General features: G+C 41.1%; 1 protein-coding gene and 1 pseudogene across 3 annotated transcripts in view; both read left to right on the top strand.

Moving 5' to 3' along the window:
• The window catches only part of mid2 (midline 2), a 334562-nt gene that overhangs the window by 190034 nt on the left and 124831 nt on the right, over window positions 1–19697 (top strand). The gene's annotated exons all lie outside the window — the stretch shown is intronic.
• Window positions 4366–4483, top strand: LOC114471682 (uncharacterized; annotated as a pseudogene).

Below are 19697 nucleotides of genomic sequence, written 5' to 3'. Positions count from 1 at the left end.
GAGGAGAGGAGAGCGGTCAGGCCGTCCTCTTCTTCTTTTTAGCCTGGATGCGCTGAGCCGGCGCAGCTGTAACCAAGGGGCGGGCCGAGGAGCGGACGGTCTCCGCGTTCTGAAATCCGGGCCCTGAGGAGATGGGGCTGGGGATTTTTGAGGAAGACGGAGGCCTCACATCGTTGCTGCATGGAGGCCAGCGCGGAGCTAAAGATCCCCTATGAGCATGTCCAGGATGTCGCTTCTTTCCTCGTCGGAAAGATTAGCGAGGTCGAGCCACTGCGCCCGTTCCTGGAGCACCGGCATGATAGGAATATCTTGCAACGAGCTGTAGTATCACAGGCGGTTTAGCATTTTCTATTCTGTCAAGCTGGCTGCTCCAAATGGTGTGACGTCACTTGCTTACTTGATATCATGCAGGTCCTCTTTTATGGTTTCTAAAAAAGGGACACATCAACCATCCTCTCTGTCCACAGCAGTGGTGATAGATACAGTCAGCATCTGTATGACAGAGCTGCATTAGGTATTAGTTCCACTTATGTCTGAGGTCTAAAATGAATAATTATCATATTGACAACAGAAGGTTGCTCCAAATTTCTATTTAGAATAGAATTTTTTATTGTCCTTGTACAGGGTACAACGAAATTTGAGTGCAACTCCAAGGTGCCAGTGAGAGAAGAAAATAAATATAAAAACACAGCAAAAACAATAAAAAATTTAAATATGACAATAATATGTACCGACAAATTCCCAGATAAATACACAGATAGCAGCTTGAATGTACAGATCTACAATAGCAACAAGATGTTTTATTGCACGAGATCAATATGATCAGTATGTGCAAGCGATGTGAGCGGATTTGTTTGTTTCAGTGATAACTCTGGGAAAGAAGCTATCCCTGAGTTTGTTTTGTCCTGGTTTTTGTGCGACCTGGTGTTCAGTTGGAGGTTGTTAACGGAACACCACGTAGTCAGTCTGCAGACCTCACCTCTGTAGGCAGACTCATCCCCCCTGAGATGAGCCCGACCACGGTGGTGTCATCTGCAAACTTTATAATGGAGTTTGATAGATGAGTCGGGGAGCAGTCGGATGTGTAGAGCGTGAACAGGAGGGGGCTCAAAACACATCCTTGTGGAGAGCCAGTGCTGAGTAAGATGGTGCTGGACAGGTGGGGGCCGAGTCTGACAGATTGTGGGCGGTTTGTCAGAAAATCTTTGATCCAGAGGCAGATGGGGGTGGAGACCCCCAGGTGACTTAGTTTCTGGACCAGGATATCTGGGATAATGTGGTTAAATGCTGAGCTGAAGTCCAGGAAGAGCATCCTGACGTAGCTTCCCTGATGCTCCAGATGACTCAACGCAGTGTGGAGTGCTATGGTGATGGCGTCCTCGGTGGATCGGTTTGCCCTGTAGGCAAACTGGTGGGGGTCCAGAGTGGGAGGCAAACGGGACCGGATGTGCTGACAGACCATTCTCTCAAAGCACTTCATGACTACAGGGGTAAGTGCAACAGGCCTGTAGTCGTTCGGGCTGTCCACTGCTGCCTTCTTCGGGATGGGGATGATGGTGGAGGTTTTGAGGCATGGTGGGACGGTGGCCAGTGTCAGGGACAGGTTGAAGATTTTAGTGAAAACACCAGTCAGTTGGTCAGCACATGCTCTGAGTACTTTACCAGGTACTCCGTCGGGGCCGGCCGCCTTCCTGGGGTTTACTGACCTTAGAGCACCTCTCACTTTGTGCTCCTGGAGTATCAGTGTGCCGGTGCTGGGGGGGAAGAAGGTGATGTGTCAGCTGAGGGCCTGACCGTCTCAAAGCGGGCAAAAAACTGGTTTAGGTCTTCTGCCAGCAAGACATCAGTCCTAGCAGTCTCTTGGTTCCTGCTTCTGTTGTTTGTTAAGTGATTTATCCCCTGCCACATCATTTTAGGGTTGTTTACAGCAAAGTGATCTTCGATCCTCCTCTTGTAAGCCGCCTTGGCTTCCCTGATGCCTCTTTTCAGGTCCGCCCTTGCCGCTCTGTACGCTGCCCTGTCCCCTGACTTGAAGGCAGTGTTGTGGCTTTTTAAGAGGGATTTCACTTCGCTGTTCATCCAGGGTTTCCGGTTTGGAAACACCCTGACCCTTGACGGTGACATTGTCAACACAGTTATTTAGTTAGTTTGCAGTTAATGCAGGGCTATCTAAACATCTAGAGCATAGGTGGGCAAACTACGGCCCACGGGCCACATCCGGTCTTTTTAATCCGGTCCGCCGAAGCCAAAATAAACAATTAAACCACAAAATGAACCATCTTGCTCCGTCATTTATCTCAAAACCCGTGGGAATCAAATGTTCTCCCGTTCTCTGCTTACCCCCGCCCTTTTCCAGCCACCCAGCCAATCAACACGCAGAACACATGTAAACAAAGACGAACATTGGCAGAGAAAGCTGCATGTAACAATGATGCCTTCACGGCCATGGGAAACCACAACACTCGTTGAATAAACTACATTGGGTCTCAGTCCGGTACAATACCATAATTATGACTGCATTCCTTTGACTTAGTCCTGTGATGCCTGGCATCCTACTAGGTATGGACAGAAAATGTAAGATGAGGAAGAAAGCAGAGTTAGATTGGTCGCCACCAAAACACACCCACAAAGAAGAACTATATATATATATATATATATATATATATATATATATATATATATATATATATATATATATATAGTGTGTGTGTTATGTGAACTTTCAAGTCCCACCTGTGCCCTTTGCCCCCTAAATAATCCTGACAAATAACACATGTTAAAATGTGTTGAACCAACAGGGAACAAGTAATATAATATTTCATAATAAATCAAAAACTAAATTAAACTCATTATCTGAATTTAAAAAAAAAAAAAAAAAATGTAAAAAGTGCAGTAGAAAACCAAAAAAAAAGAAAGAAATTCAGTGCAAGTATGAAATGAAATGAACTAACAGGGAACAAGTATCATCATGTTTCATAATGCAAGTATATTTCATAAATAAATCAAAACAGAAAAACTAGATGAAATTAGTTACCTGCATAAAAAAACAAATATAAAAGTACAGCAGTCCAAATATTCAGGAAACAACAACACTGTTTTAATCTGTGCCAAAAAGCCTAAGAAAACAAAAAAGTAAATGTTCTAAATCATTAAAGTTTGTTTCTGGTTCCGCTCCACTTCACATGTCGACGTAAATCATTATGTTTGCATTTTAGTTCCACGTTACATTTTGATCCTAGTCACATATCTAACGCAGTCTTAATTGAATGTTATTTTCATTTCTGATACATTTTAGGATTCTAAATTTGCCTAGTAATGATCTTTATTGTCGATGAAGAAAGGGTTTTTAAGAAGATTGGGATGAAATTGAAAATTTCATCCTGTCATGTCTCCATTATCTACCACACACTTTGAGAAGCACTGCTCTACTAACAGGCCTGTCTCTCCTTAAATGTACAAACGTTTCTTTAGAATTGGGGCTAAATTTGGGTGAAAGTTGCAAATCTGCAGCACATATGGTTGATTTGTTGTGAAATTTTATAAATTTGAACTTTCGACAAGAAGATGAAGAATGTATGTATGCATCGGGTGCTGGCCCGGCCCGTCTGTCAATTTTTAAAAGTCCATGTGGCTCCTGAGCAAAAAAGTTTGCCCACCCCTGATCTAGAGCAAGGGTCCCCAACTAAATTGGCAAGAGGTCCACTCACCCGATCAGCCCAGTAGACGAGGGTCCGGACATCCAGAAACACCAACAATAATTCAGTTTTCTGTCCTTTTATTAAATTGTAACCATGTCAACAAAATGACAATAAAGCTATCTTTATCTTTAAATTTATTCAACTGATTTTGTTGAAATTCATTCAAGTATGTTATTTCCTTTTAGTGCATATTCAAATGTCAAACCTTTCAACATCAATAACAGGAAGCATAAAAATAAATACTAAATGTCACAATCTTAATACATTAGGTGCAAATGATTTACATTCATAACCACTAAGAAAAAAAAATACATTCAGTGTTGTGAACAGCTGCTATTGCATAAACTTGCAAACATTGTATTTCAAAAGTGCAAATAGAAAACAAAGAATGCACCTCATAATGCATTATATAAAAACATGTAAAACAATACTTCTATTAGTGCAACAAAAAAAAAAGTAAACATTTTTGTAAACAAGCGAGTTTGTGAACTTAGCTCAATGTCAGAAATTTGCAATGGCACTGGCAGCCAATCTCTTAAATGTGGGTAGGAATGGAGTCAAAGCAATTCTCAGACATGCACGCACATGGTCATTGGTCAGTTGTGAGCGGTACTTATTCTTAATGATGTTTAGCGTAGAGAAGGCTGACTCACAGCTGTAGGTAGAGTCAGCTGGCCATACCAGCCTGTCATTGCCCGATCCCGTTAGATCTCGGAAGCTAAGCAGGTCTGGGCCTGGTTAGTAGTTGGATGGGAGACCACTGAGAATTCCAGGTGCCACAGTGGGGTGGCAGTCACCCAGTGGTATCTGTCATTGTGCCCTTGGGCAAGGCACTTCACCTACATTGCCTAGTATGAATGTAGTGTGTGAGTGAGTGTTGGTGGTGGTCGGAGGGGCCGATGGCGCACTATGGCAGCCTCGCTTCCGTCAGTCTGCCCCAGGGCAGCTGTGGCTACAATAGTAGTTTACCACCACTAAGTATGGAGTGAAAGAATAATGCCTTAATTCTGTAAAGCGACTTTGAGTGTCTATGATAAAGCGCTATATAAAACTGATGCATTATTATTATTATTATTATAAACATTGTTAATGTGTACACCGCCACTTTGTTAAGTACAGGACACTTTGCCTTTGGCACAGTCTGCAGCCAAAATGTGACAGGGTCAGAGGATTCACATTGCTCTCTTAATAATACATCAGCCTGTAAATCTAATATCTCCATTTGAAGGGCCTGTGCATTAGCCCATTTATACACATTTATTGCCTCCTTTGAGAAAGAGATAACATTCTTAACAAAAAAATAGACTAACAAAGACCATCAGCTGATCTCCCAATGTAAAGCCATCAAAGCAAGCCTTAAAGTTTTCAATCAACTTTTGGATAAAGTCAGAATCTTTATTGAAGGAAAATGTGTACAGTCCTGCTCAAGATTCATTTGCAGAATGTCCAGTTTCCTCTGAAAAGACTGAACAGCGGCCAGTGTGTTCATGTTACTTTCCTCTTCTAAAAAGTGCAAAAACATCTGAGACTTGTGACTCTTTTGTTGTGCAAGGAAATCTTTAATTTCATTTCTTATCTTCCAAAAGTGTGCCAGCACTTTTCCTTTACTCAACCATCTGACATTGGAGTGAAAGAGCAGGTCATTGGCAGGAGCATCTACTTCTGCTAAGAACTCCCTGAGCAGATGATGCTGGTTAGCTGATGAAGCCCTGAGGAAGTTAACTAGTTTGGAGATGGTGTTCATAGCTTCTGCATGGTGCTTGAAAGTGTGGAGCAGAGAACAGACATGTGGATAATGCAGTGATTTGACAAGAGCTCTGGGTTGTCCTCTTTCAGTTGACTGACTGCACCCTTTTCTCTTCCCATCATAGACGGTGCCCTGTCACTGGTGATGGAGACAACATTTTTTACATTGATTCTCCTCTGTGTCACCATATGTCCTCTCCCCTGGTATGCATTTTCAAAGCTGTGACGCCTAAAATGTCCTCTACAAATTTTGTAGTCTCTTGATGATAGAATCGGAAATACACCAAGAGCCGATTGTTGTCACTCACGTCCATTGATTGATCAGCAGCCAACGCAATGCACGGGGCACTTTGGATGGCGCTGCCAAGCTGGGACTGCACATCCTCCGACAGTAGCTCAGCTCTTCTTGTTGTTGTTGTGGCTGTTAAGTGAATCTGTTGAACCTTTTGTTTTAGCCGCTGTCCTTCTTTACCCTCTAACAGTGTGTCTGCCAATGCCTTCATACACTCTTTCACCATTCCGGAGTCAGTAAAATGATTTTTATCTTTGCCAAAAATCTATTGTACTCGAAGTGAACACTCATAGGCTCGTTGCTGTGTTGTAAGGGACTGCGCTATCACCCGTGTTGCACGCTCATACTGTCCTTTCAGTTCACCAATTTTCCTTGTCCTCGCGGGTGATCCTGGCGTGTAATTTTTGTTGAAAGTTTCGTGTCTTGTCTCGAAATGTCGCCTGGTTTCCTGTTTTTTTTTTTTTTTTTTTTTTTTCTGGTCTGCACATGCTGTCAAAGGTCAACACTACAAGAAGTGCAATCATTATGAGACAGCAACGCATGTTTTGTTATTGCAATAAAATAAATTGATTTATTTTATTGTGACCATCACCAGCCCTCCCTAAGGAAGGGTAAGAAATATTTTATTATAGGGAGGATATAAAAAGGGAGAGCAGTGTTACACCTAAGTGGAGGGGGAGGGGAAAGGGAGCAGGGAGGAGAGACTCAAGATTGGAAATAAAAAGGGTGGGGAAGAATAGATTGTTATACAGTGAGGGTGAGATGTGAAGTTGTAGAATATATTGTGCTTATTATGTTGTGTAATCAAGCCAGTATAGTGAAAAGTGTGAAGCTTAGCTAAAATGGTGGTGGCTGCGGACAGGGGGAATGAGTGAGTGGTAGTACCTAAAGCAGGTATTTGGGATTAACGTGTCTAAAGTTAAGCCCAGTATGAGTTTTATCCCACATCCCAAGGCATTCCGGTGCATCGTATACCAGTATATGTGCAAAAACCGTTACCGCAAACCCAGGAACTGCCCCGGGCCCGCAGATGCAGCCAGGCCAGCACAAAGAGTGGGGGCCAGGGAGCCCCAGGCCACCCCCCCACGGCCGAGCAACCCCCCAGAGAGGCAGCCACCGCCCCCCACACACGCATCCGAGGAAGCCCCAAGCAGCCGAGCACCCAGCGCTTCCCGCCACCGACCCCAACCCCCAACCCCAAGGCCCCCCGCCAGCATCCCACCCCCCCACCCACCCACCCACCCACCCACACTCAAGCACCCAACCTCCGAGGGGAGGGCCCAGAGAGCCCCCCGCCCGAGACCCCAGCAGAGGAGCCAAGGCCCACGCCCAGCAGACGGCCAGAGCCGCGCTGAACGGGCAGCCAGCGGGCTCCTGCTGGCAGGCCCAGAGCCAGCAGGGACCGGACCCCAGGCCAAAAAGACCCGGAACGGAAGCAGCACCAAGAGCAGTGCCCCCAGGGACAGCGACCACGCCCACAGTCGCCGAGGGCACCAAGGGGATGCTGCAAGTTGCCCCACTGGCCCCCAGGCGCACCGACCAAGCACCCCAGAGCGCGCCAGATTGCATTTCCTTGATGCCACCCGCGTGATGAGCCCTGGACAGCCCCCCCACTCCCCACCCACACCAAAGGGCCCAGCCATACTGCAGAGCCCAGCTGCCCAAGCCGGGGCCACCCGGCGTCGCACCCGCAGGCATGGCAGGGCACGGCCCGCACCACCCGCCCCGAAGACCCCCGCCAGGACTGGCCCAGCCAGCCGGCCAGGCCCCCTGATGTTTGCACTTTTAACAAGAGCAAACAGACTCGTAGAACTCGATGCAGGAATAATGAAAACATACGCCTCAGTCAACTCAACTAAAAACTTTCCAAACCCAAAAACCATTAAATGTTGTTTTTGTGTCTGTGCTTCCAATATTTCTGTGGAAAACCTTAATGTTGGTATCATTTGTATTAATTTATTTTAATAGAAAAAGCTATTTAGCTGTTGCAGTTAATTTCTCAGTTGTATATTAATCCAACCTCAAACAAAAGAAAAGAAAGGGAAAAATCCATTAATTTATCACTTTATCCCCAAACAAGCACTCAAACCTCACAGATTTACAAGGCACTCTGCTGTTTTCAGTTTAAAATGGCTAACTGCTGTGCACACACCAAACATAAACCACTTCATTCTGGCGTCTGTGTTCTGCAACACCATCCCTGAGTGTTTCCATTTAAGCTAAGGTTACCAAAGGAAGTCTACATCTGCAGGACGTCACACAGAGGAATGTCTTTTAGAGATATCAGCGACCACACAGAATTACAAGAACGCAGAGAATGTGTCTCTCCTATTTGCTCATCACAGAGGCAGTCCAGAGCGGTTCTCTGCTCCATGAGCTGAGCCACAGCGAGGCGGGGCAGGGGGGTAGGGGTCGTATTTGAGGAGTTTGCAGAGCAGAAGCGTTTGTGTGGGTGCTATGTGATCATATTAATAAGTATCTACTAGGGCTGCACAATTGAGGACAAAATGATAATCACGAGTATTTGGATCAATATTGTAATCACAATTATTCATCCAGTAAGGGAAAACATCTGTATTTTTATTTAACTACTTTTTGACAAACAGTATGTGAACAGTTTAGAGTGCAGAAGAAAAGTTTTAAACAAGAATAATGATAAATACTAAAATGTACCCAAGAATTTGAAATTTCCCTTTTTTAACTATATAAATACACTGTTACAGAGCGCAACTTCTTGGAAATAAATACAGCATATAAAGAAAAGTTCAGAACCTTAGACTTAAACCTTCAGGTTTTGGGCAAGAAACAGCATTATGGCTGATATTTATGCAACTAGAAACTGAATTTGAATTGTTGGTATGAAAGTTGAAAGTAACTTGAAATTGAATTTACTGTTTTGAAACTGAATTAGTAACTTGAATTAGCATTTTTCCTGATGCAAAAAAAATCATCTTCGTACATTCCAAAAATTCATTATATGCTTCTTAAATTCAGATTCACTGCACGCAATTCAATTTCACTACACAGAGACACGTCCGGCCCGCGAGGTTGAGCAATCAATCAATGATTCATGGAACTCCTGTTTACATCTACCAAAACTCATTTTTCTTACTTTCAAATTCTAGTAGTACAATTATCAGCCCATACAGCAGCCTGTCAACATTACAGTGTCCACTGTACACGGACAGGGATTTTGTGAAGCAACATTAGCTTTTTCCTTCATCCATTTATTGTATATGAGTTTGTGATATTTTTTCAGGTGGTTGAACAGATTAGTTGTTACCCTGTGGCGTGCACACAACTCTGCTGCACTCTTTACATATGACCTGAAGACCAGAGACTAGAGATGCTCATGGTTAACTGGTTAACCAAGAAAAAAAACTTAAACCTATTAATACTTATTAAAACAAACTAATTAAGTACTAATGTCAATCAACGTATGGAGGTATGTCGACACATGCAAGCTCCCTCCCTACCTAAAAACCCCAAAACTCTCCAGTCTTCATCCTAGCCCACAGCTGTAGCAGAGAGAGGCGGGGCTTATGGTTTACAAACCCGGCTGACTTCAGAGCATGCCAACATGTTGCTTTTTCTTAATAAAAACCAGTATAAAAAAACAGTGCTACACTTTCTCGTCTCGACATGACTCGCTGTCATCATTCTAGTTTACCGAGTTGCTGACAAGCCGCTGAAGCATTGCTCGCTTGTTATTAAGGTAGCTTTAAGCTGATATCCAGAGTTTCTGAGAAACGTCTCGATGTCCCGTCCTAAACAGCCTCACGTCCTCCCACTGCCTCTGCCAATCTACCAGAAGCCACGCCTCTACTTTTCTGCACGCACATTGCGGAACATTAACACGGTCGTATCTCGTCACATTGATATAGGTTTATGGGTCAGGTAAGAGCCTAAATCATATTTACCTGTTTTATTTTGTGACGTGCGGCCTTGTTTCTGTGCACAGTTCCACATTCACTTTGATTGACAGTCTCAAAAATTGGCTTGTCCATTTGTATGGGGGTTTATAGGACGAAGGAGGGACTTATATACATTAATGTATATGAATGACCACAGGCAGTAGACCATAGTAAAAGACTAGTTAGGTATTTTTTCGCATTTCAAAAGAATCATACATACAGATTTTTCAGAAACTCCGGATATCGGCTTTAAAGAAGCCTTAATCATGTGTTCACCCCCTGGTGGTTGGCTGACTACTGAGGTTGAGAACATGTTTGATTAGATGTGCCTTGGAACCCGCATTTTAAATGTAAAAAATTGCAGATGATCAGATTTAATCGTGGAGGCTAAAATTGTAATCAAAATTCAGATTTGATTAATTATGCGGCCCTAGTATCTACAATGCTTCATGTGTGTGGTTTCTCCTTTCCTCGCACATTTCTGTCACTCTCCAATTTTTGGGCACCCTGCCAGGAGATAGCCTGTTAACAAGTGTCACTTACATATGTTATGGCAACCATTGGCACTGAAGTTACATGACCTTATCTATAAATACACGATAATGACAAGATTTACTGGCCTGCGTTCAGGACATGGTCGCACCATTAAGATGAGGCAAAGTGTAAAGACAGAGTAAATTCACCTCATCTGTCAGCTCGGATTGATCTGCTGTGATACTAATAGACATTCTGTCTTATCATGTGACATGGAATAGAGGAAGTGGTCATTTGTTTTCCTTGTTTCTCTCCATGTTAGAGAGAGCGTGTGTTTGTGGTCGGCATGGTAACCAGATGAGCGCTTCTGTCTGACATCTGAAAGCCTGCAGGGCCCCGCAGGAGGCCACTGTGGTGACTCACAGTGGCAATCTCACTGTTAGTCTCAGATGTGCCTCTGGATAACATGATTCACTGTCCTATTCAGTGCAGCTGAAACAGTAGCAACGTTTTCATTGTTTTTTTTGTTTACTGCGAGTTGCCTCTGTCCCATACCTGTCAAGTTTTGGATTTGAAAATAAGGGAAATTTTCTGGCGCCCGCTATGAGCAGCCCCCACCCCCCACCCGATATATTGCACATATATATATATATATATATATGCAATACTGTAGTTTTCTATATCGCCAACTCGATGCATCTTGAATCTCACTATATTGCCCAGCCCTAATTCTTAAATTATAAAACAGCCTAAATAAAACATAAATGTGTATATGAAGCACATTTGTTTATTTAATATAGTTACAGTTTATATACAAGTCAACACGTTGTATATTTACTGTTTATTTCACGTTGCTTGTTTAAGTTAGACATTAACATTTTATTTTCATTACATATTTTCTTATAATTTTTCATGCTCACTCATGTGGTTCTCTGGTATTCACTAATGACTTATTAGACACATTTATTACAGACTTTACATTCTTTGACACTTTATAAAGCAGTGTATATTTGTGGTGCTTGTGTGCTTGTTAATTTTTACTTCTTTAGACGTGCAGTACGGATGTAGCTAACTGACTATTTTCTATTTTGACTACAGTGATTTTTCCTTATTAACTAGTCGTCTAGTAGGGGTGTATTAAAACTGATCAAGTTCTTACAGACTCTGTATTTAGGAGTCAGTGATGATTTGCGTTGTTTTTAGGCAGAGTTTAATGCAGCCAGGACGGGAGGGGGGAGGGCGGTGAATCTAATAAGCGGTCCCAGAAAACATTTCCCCATAAAAAAAAAAAGCTTCCTTGCCCCACGGTGATGGCGTTTCATGCCGAATTCCGTGATTCCGTCTGCGATTCCGTTAACATAGATTTTATAGGGCCCTACATATGTAGTACTATAAGTTAGCACATCATAAACAGTGGGAACACTTTTATGAGCAATACAAGTATTGAACACTGAACTTGTTACTTTTTCTGTCCTTCAGATAATATAACATAAATAAAATAAACCCATATACAGAATCACAGTGCTGTAAATTAGCACAACGATGTCAACCGGTGCATCATAATTATGGGTACTTGTGCAATGAGAAAGGTTTCCTGCTGTTTGTCCTGTGTTATTTTTTCTTGTAATCACAATTAATGCGTTCAAGTGACAGCCCTAGTGTTTGACCTGTGTAATGACCTGCTCGCTGAATCCTCTGCTCCCAGTACTTTTCCACTTTCTTCAGCCACTTCCTCGTCCAGCTCCTCTAATCACCTGAATCAAACCTGATCCTCATTAGTAATCTACCCAGTGTATAAAACCTTGTAGATTGTTGTCACTGCTTGCCTGACCCTACAGCATTTGGGATGGGTTCAGTTTCCTGGGTATAACTTCCTGTTCTGGCCTTGTCTATGCTCTGGTAACCAAACTGTGGGAAGTTCACCCACCTGGCATACAGTTAACCTGGGTTCAAATCCCACTTTTGTCTTTGAATCACCATTCATTACTCATGCAAAGGCAAACATCATAGTAACTGTTTGGAGCGACTGTGTTGTAATTGAGTTCTACCCGTGTGACAGTGGCTAAAGACATGGTTTAGAATAACATAAATTCAACAGTACACGTGTTTGAATTGGCAGAAAAGTAATTTATAAATATTGGTATTTATTATGTTTATCATTTTAGCACATGCATCATACTTAAAAGAATTAAAAGACCACAATGCTGAGGAAAACCATTCATTAGATGCAAACAAATCAAAGCAAAGTGTAAAAAAAAAAAAAATCTTGTATGAAAAAGAGTTGTATTCATTTAAGGAGGAGATGATAAAAGGCAATAGCTACAAACATTAGGTTTCCTCATGGGAAAGTAGAACAGCTGAAGCTTAACGATTAAAGCTTTAGTCTCCTGTTTATGAAATGCATCATTCAATTACACAGGTTTAACAGAAAGACGCAAAACAACGATTACTAAGAGGCTTCTGGTAGCAGTCAATTAGTAAATATGCTTTTCAAACACACACGCACACACACGCACGCAAATATCGATCAAGTATTTCAAAGCATGAGAAATGCTCCCTCTAACAGCTGACCTGCCTCATGCACAGACATAGTGATACATGAAACATTTAGATAAAGATGAAGAAGATTTAACTAACATTGCATTTAATTCTTAGCAAGCGCTTTTATAAATTATCATAAGCCTCCAGCTGCTTCTCACAGACAGCTTTGTTCCCAGCTTTGTTTTTTTTAACCAGTTAGACCAGAAACCCCTGCACATCCAGTGTTTGTGAAACACTGATGTTTCACCCTGGTCCATATATCAGAAGTGACATTATCTGCTGTGTCACTTTCTCACGAGGGATAAGGTACCATCGAAGCTGCAATGAAAATGTCATGTCACTTATTCTTTGTTTTCACAGGCAAACCAAACTACACTGCTCTCAGTTTTTCAGCTTTTCAACCAAGCAAACTGACAGTTGTTACATCTGTGTTTAACCACTGCCTTCAAATCTAATGGAAAAAGCAAACACAATGCAGTGACTGTTTACAGCTGATACTAGAGGATGGATACCCGACCGAACCCTGACGGTACCCGACGGCACCGAACAGGTCGTGTTCAAGACAGATATTTAGAACTGGTGGTCGTGTTGGGTCACATAGTGTCGTTTGTGTGCAGCGTTCTTCTTTCCTGCTGCAGCAGCCACAGCTGACGTAGCTGCTGCAGAGTGAGAGCAGTGATCCGTGGGGCAACTTGGCAAGGAGAATGGAGCAGAGGACAATTATAAAGGAATACACCGTTGAAACGCTCCTTTTACTGCACAATAACATGAATTGCCTTTATCTTTGATATATGGATTATGTAAATAGATCTGATGGGTGTCTTGCATGTCCCTTGTTTGTTTTTCTCGTTCGCATGTTACCCGTGCGCTGATCTGATGTTAACATTAACAGTTGTTTGTTTTAGTGGTAAGCAACAATTTTATTAACAAACGTAAATATGTCATTTCTTTGAGAAAAAAAAAATGAGGTTTTAACTGTTGGGTCGCGCTCCAACTGTGACACGGCTATTTATTTACTCGCCGTTCATGTGACTGTTTACTGCAAGACCTGTGCACATGCCTCTGCGTACATCTATGGAACCAAACAGTAGTTTAGTCCACCGTGCTTGTCTTCTTTCAGTCTTCAAGCCTTCTGCTTTTTATTCTTTTTTATTTCCGGTATCGGGCCACCTCTCCAAGCCGTCAAGAATGCGCACCAGCATCATTTGATGTCACCATCAGCGTAATTTGACCTCACGTCCGCAGAACTGCGCGGGAAAATCGGATAAGCAGCACAAAATGTATCACATAACCTTTTCAAGGTAATAGGTAGAAATATGTCTGGGCTCCTTCTCTTTGGTTTAGAGCGCTTCATCACCCATTAGCATTAACAGACTTAAAATTAATGTTTATTTTTTCACAAATCCTGCCCTATGCTCCTTTAAAGATGTCAGTATGAATACACCCTGATTTAGGTCTTTCTAGGCTATAATATCTAAATTTTTTCCCAAAAAAACTATGTATCAGTACTAATAGTCTATTAGTATTTAGATCCTGTAATTAAACGAAGATCATTGGATTTCTATTTACATTCAAATATATATATATTTTAGTTTCACTCTGTCTTTTTGTGATTTTCTATGTACTCTTTCTTCACAGAATATGTAATCATAAAATCATCAGTTCTTTGGAAAAAAGGGAGCGAAACACATAAAAAAACAAACAAATGTATTGTCTTAAATTTAAGATAAAATGATACATCAGAAAATATACATACGTACACACTTTTTATACAGATGCACCACAGGGTGGGGAAGCGGGCCACACACATTCTTGACCAGACCTATTACTCAAACTTTACCAGTAAAACACAAAAACTTGACCAGTAAAACACAGAACACACAGTATATCGTGATCACTGAAAGATGCTGGAGAGGTGGCAAACAACCGTAGTCTGACATCTCTGTATGTCTCGTCTGTACGTAATCAATGTATTTTATACATTTAGGCTGTGTTAGAAATAGCTAACATCCTACTCACACTTAATCTGACATCAAAATTAGTATATAAAGATTGAGTAAGCGAGAAATACCCGGATGTATACTATATTGGGACATTTTTTAAGTATGCACAGTGGGCACACTAGTCACACTCAACCATCCCATGATGCATTGTAAGTGGAACGTAATATTGTCCTGGGACCGACTTCATGCTAAAAAACAAACATCCTCTTTTCAAAACAAAATCATCTCATTGTCCTCCATTAGTTTTTTACGCTTTTGGAAATGGGACTCTTATTTTGAAATTAACTGGAAATTTTGTCAGTAGCTCAATAAAGGGTCTCCAAAATGCCGGCATGAAATCTGTTTTTGTGAGTTTTATGGCACATATTCACTCATAGGTTTTCACCTTTTTCACTCACAAATGCGAGTGAAATAAAGCTGTCACACAAAGCAAACAACTCTTTGGTGTAAATAACAATGCAATGGGAGCATCTACAGAAAGTTTCATCTTTACAATGACGTCATTGATCGGACCAGCGAATTAAGACATTACAGCTGATCACATTAATTGCATAGAATGCAAAATATTGGCCGATCCGATATAGCCGATCAGATCGGTGTAAAGCCTAATCCTGATCATACATATAGGAGATAGTAGACATTATATTAGGGATGTCCCGATCAGGTTTTTTTGCCCCGGAGTCTTTTGATTTTGAGAATTGGCCGATACCGAGTCCCGATCCGATACTTCTATAATACATTAAAAAGATAAAGAGCAGAAAAACACATCCAGGATGTTCCTTATTTATTTTATTCACCCTATTTTAACTATTTAACTATTTTAATTTATTTATTTATTTTAGAATTCAACCAATTAAATTTGGTTTTTCTAAGTATTTATTCATTTTTGACCAGCTGTTCATGACCCACTTATTATAGATCTGCGATCCACTTTTGGGTCCCGACCCACCAGTTGAGAATCGCTGATTTAGAACACACCTGCACGTCCTGTTGTAGGCGCTTGATATAGGAAATACTGCAGTAGATTGACTTAGGAGGGTCTATTCACACACGCAAATCACACAAACACTGGCGCAGGTGCGCGCACACACTTGTGCGGAGCACACAAACGCCCTCGAACATCTGTGCGCAGTACGCAAACACACTAGCATCAGGCTAGTTAACAGAAGGGCTAACGATACATTTCGTCCCTTCCAAACAGAACAAATGCTGTAGGGATTTACCTGCTGTTGAACTCTTTATTCACAAACGTCTGAGAACTTTAATCTAACGCTCCGCCTCCGCTCTGCATCCAACTTGCTCTGCCGACCAAACAGCAGACAGGGCTCCTCTTTTTGACACAAGTTCTTCTGTGTCATCATGTTCTACTAGTTCTGCAGCTTCAGAGCTTTCTTACCCATTTACACTGTAACCAGAGTGCTACTGTTTACCTTTACAGTGCAACATTGAAAAGGCTCCGGTCTGACATGGCGCAACGTAGCGTTCCGAACGTTGTGTAATCAATATACTGGTACAGCGGTATATTAAAAATTTATATCATAACAAAAATATTTACCGGTATTTGGTATACCACCCACCCCTGTAATGATAATAAATATACATATATACCGAATCCTGATCGGGAGATAACGTCCGATTCCGATCAAGTCTGAATCCACGAGATCGGCCCGATTTCCGATCACGTGATCGGATCGGAACATCCTTACATTATATACTCATTGAGTTTGTAGTAGTATACAGTATGCCATTTCAAACACAGCCTGTGCAGGTATGCGTAAAATTGGGAGTGCACCCCACTGGAAAGATTTTGCATCTGGGACGCATTTATCCATTGACTTGATTGTAATCTGGACGTCCTGACATTTCGTGACGCATCCGGTGTGAACGCAGCTTTAGCCCTTGCCCTCAAGAATAGAGGAGACTTTAAACTAGCTCCTGGGTTGTAGCTGCTCCAGGGTTAATGTCTTTATTTGCAGAGCCAATTAATGAATAAAACTAGGCTGGAGGGGGTCACTTTGTGCATTTATTCTGCCAGCACTCAGCTAAAGCCTTTTTTTTTTTTTTTTTTTTTTTTTTTTTTAAACTGTCAGCATGCACTAGTCACAAAACACAAGCTTCCAGTGCATTTTCTCTCTATCAGCTGGCAGGACACACACACACACACACACACACACACACACACACAGAGAAAATTATATTACATTTTGTCCTTGGTGATGATTACAATTCCTGCAAGTTAAAAAGTACTCATTAAAAATAAATTATTTTGTTCACTTTTTACGTGTTTTCCGAAACAGATAAAATCCAATACCAGGACTGTATTGGGTCCAATTTTACAGTCCAACACCACAAACTGTTAGGTAAATGTAGCTTTGAAAAATGTGAATTTTTTCATGAACTCGGCCTTCTGGTATTGGAAAAGCAATGTTGGCAGCTTTGGAAATAGATTGTGTAATGTCTACAGAGTGGAAGGAGAGACATATCTGAAGTAGACTGCTGTTTGGGCACAGCAAAACTGTCAAGTGAATGTGCCAAGAGCTCTTTTTATGCAAGTAACATGTAACATAATGAATCATTTAAGCAGGAGTGACACCAGATGCTAACAGAAGATCTAACTCAGTTACAGTTATGGAAGAGCAACAACTATCTGTTGTCGAAAACAGAGTTCGATCAACTCTTGTTGTGGAACCGTAGTCTGTGATCGCAGTCTGTGTTAAGGTTTAAGTGGTAACTATTTTAATTGGAACTCAAGTTTTGTTAGCTTTGCTGTAGTAGAATAGTGTTTTTACTCTTTATATGTATTTTTTTTAATATATTTTTTTAATTTTTACTTTGTCTGCACATGCTGTTGAAGGTCAACACTACATGTAGTGCAATCTTTTCGCGACATCTATGCATGTTTTATTGCAATTACATAAATTCATTTATTGTATTGTATACAGCAATTGTGACCATCACCAGCCCTCCCTAAGGAAGGGTATGAAAAAGGGAGAATATAAAGGAGAGGGCAGTGTTGCACCTAGGTGATGGGGAAGGGAAGAGGGAGTCAGGCTAAGACAATGGAAGGGGTGGGGAAGAGTCGACTGTTTCAAGGTGAGAGTGCAATGTGATGTTATTGTATAATGATGGTGGCCGTGAGCAGAGGAAAGCAGTGAGTGGTTATATCTAAAACTGGTATTTGGGATCAACATGTCTGAGGTTAAGCCCAGCATGAGCTTATCCCACAGCCCAAGGCCAGTGCATTCATGACCAATGTTTGTGCAAGAACCACTTCTGCGAACCCATGTGCCACCCCGGGCCCAAAGGTGCAACCAGGCCGTCAGCAACAATGGAGCCAAGTAGCCCCAGGCCACCCCCGACAAGGAAGGAAGTAGTTTGCGATGAGGATTCATGAGGAGCTGTATAAAGGGAGATGATTTGTTGAGTCAGAGAAGAGAAAAAAACAAAAAAATGAAACTCCTCAGTTTTTGGTGGACGCTTCAATATTTAAAGGCTTAAAGTAGAGATTTAGTGAGGATTCTCAGGATTCTTCTGGATTAACCAACCAGGCACCAGTGACGACCCTGCTTATCTCACTTCTCTAAATATTTTGCAGAGCACACAAGATCATGAATCAACACCTCGGGCTGACATTTTTATCTGTTTATGTATTTAATCTAAGTTTTAAATGGTTTCAACCAATCCAGTGTGAGTGTGCCTCGGTCTGTTCAGAATACATTTGAGTAACATCATACCAACTATTTAAGATGCTACCCAGCTAATCCAGCAGACTACCCATCTCATTCTTTTTATATTTCAAAGATATTGTGCAGCCCTCTTGATATTGTCTGACAGCTGAGCTGTGATTGTGGTGGGAGTCCCACTGGGTGCTCGGTAGATACTTGGCTTTTCAAGTGGAATTTTTCTCTACCTGTCAAATACTTCACAACTCACTTCAAGCTAGATTGATGTTATAAATAAAGTTTTTCAGCTCAAACCATACACTGTAATTGTGTTATAGTCACTCCTGCTCAGCTCTTGCTGAAAAAAATCAAAACAATGTCATTAATAATCTAGAAACTACAGAAGACGATGAGGGCTGCTGGTTAAAAAAAAGAAAAAGGTACATTTCCTAAAACTCCTTTTTTCACATCAGATCTTTTTAACAACTCCAGACCTAACCATAGAAATAAAGTTTTTTTTATTATATTTCTGTATTTTTAAAAAAAAAATGTTTCTATGCCCTTTCTGTCAAAAAAAAAACATTTTTTTTAAAATTAGAAAAACCAGAAAAATGCATTTTTTTTTTTTTCAAAATGAAGGTGCAAAGTGGAACATTTGATATGAAGTTATTACAGACTTGAGTCTGTAGGTCAATAATTGATAGGAACATTTAGGGATGTAACGATTAATCGTAAGGCAGGTAAAAATCGATTGATAGGTATCACTGTTCATATTGATTTTCTGAAAATTTAATCGCAGTACTTTTTTTAAACAGCTATATATTTATTCTTCTCTTGTCCAGAAGCGTAGGTGGCGGGCGGAATCTCCTATTACTCTCTTTCTTGCTGCCTTCTACTCTTAAACATGTTCATAAATGATTCCTTACCCCATTAGCACTGAAAGAATATCTGTAATATTACGTGAATATCTGTAAAAGTCACTTTTTTCTATTAGCTCTGTCTGCTAGCATAGCATCTCTTCTTCACTGCACAGAATAGCTGCATGCCAACCAACCACTGGGTTACCAGCGTCCTCTGCTGGTCCAAACAAATATCTGATGTAAATACAATGCAGACTGGTTTTTTTTTTTAAGTCCAATTGTTAAGGCACAAAATACATTTTTAGTTGCACTTTTAAAAAGAAAAATAACTATTATGCAGTTTTGCATTGTTTACTATAGAACCAGAATTTAAATTATTAAGCTTCTTCTTCATTTGTATCATTCCTTTATTTATTTCATTCAACATTTATTTTTAGTTAAATTGCATTGTTGTGAATAGCTTATCAAGGGAGTCTTTTGACAATGAAAAGTAAAAGGAAAATAATA

This window comes from Gouania willdenowi, chromosome 10, assembly GCF_900634775.1.
Source record: "Gouania willdenowi chromosome 10, fGouWil2.1, whole genome shotgun sequence".
NCBI lineage: Eukaryota > Metazoa > Chordata > Actinopteri > Blenniiformes > Gobiesocidae > Gouania > Gouania willdenowi.
Note: the sequence above shows the minus strand (reverse complement) of the source record. Positions and strands in the feature narration are given on the sequence as shown.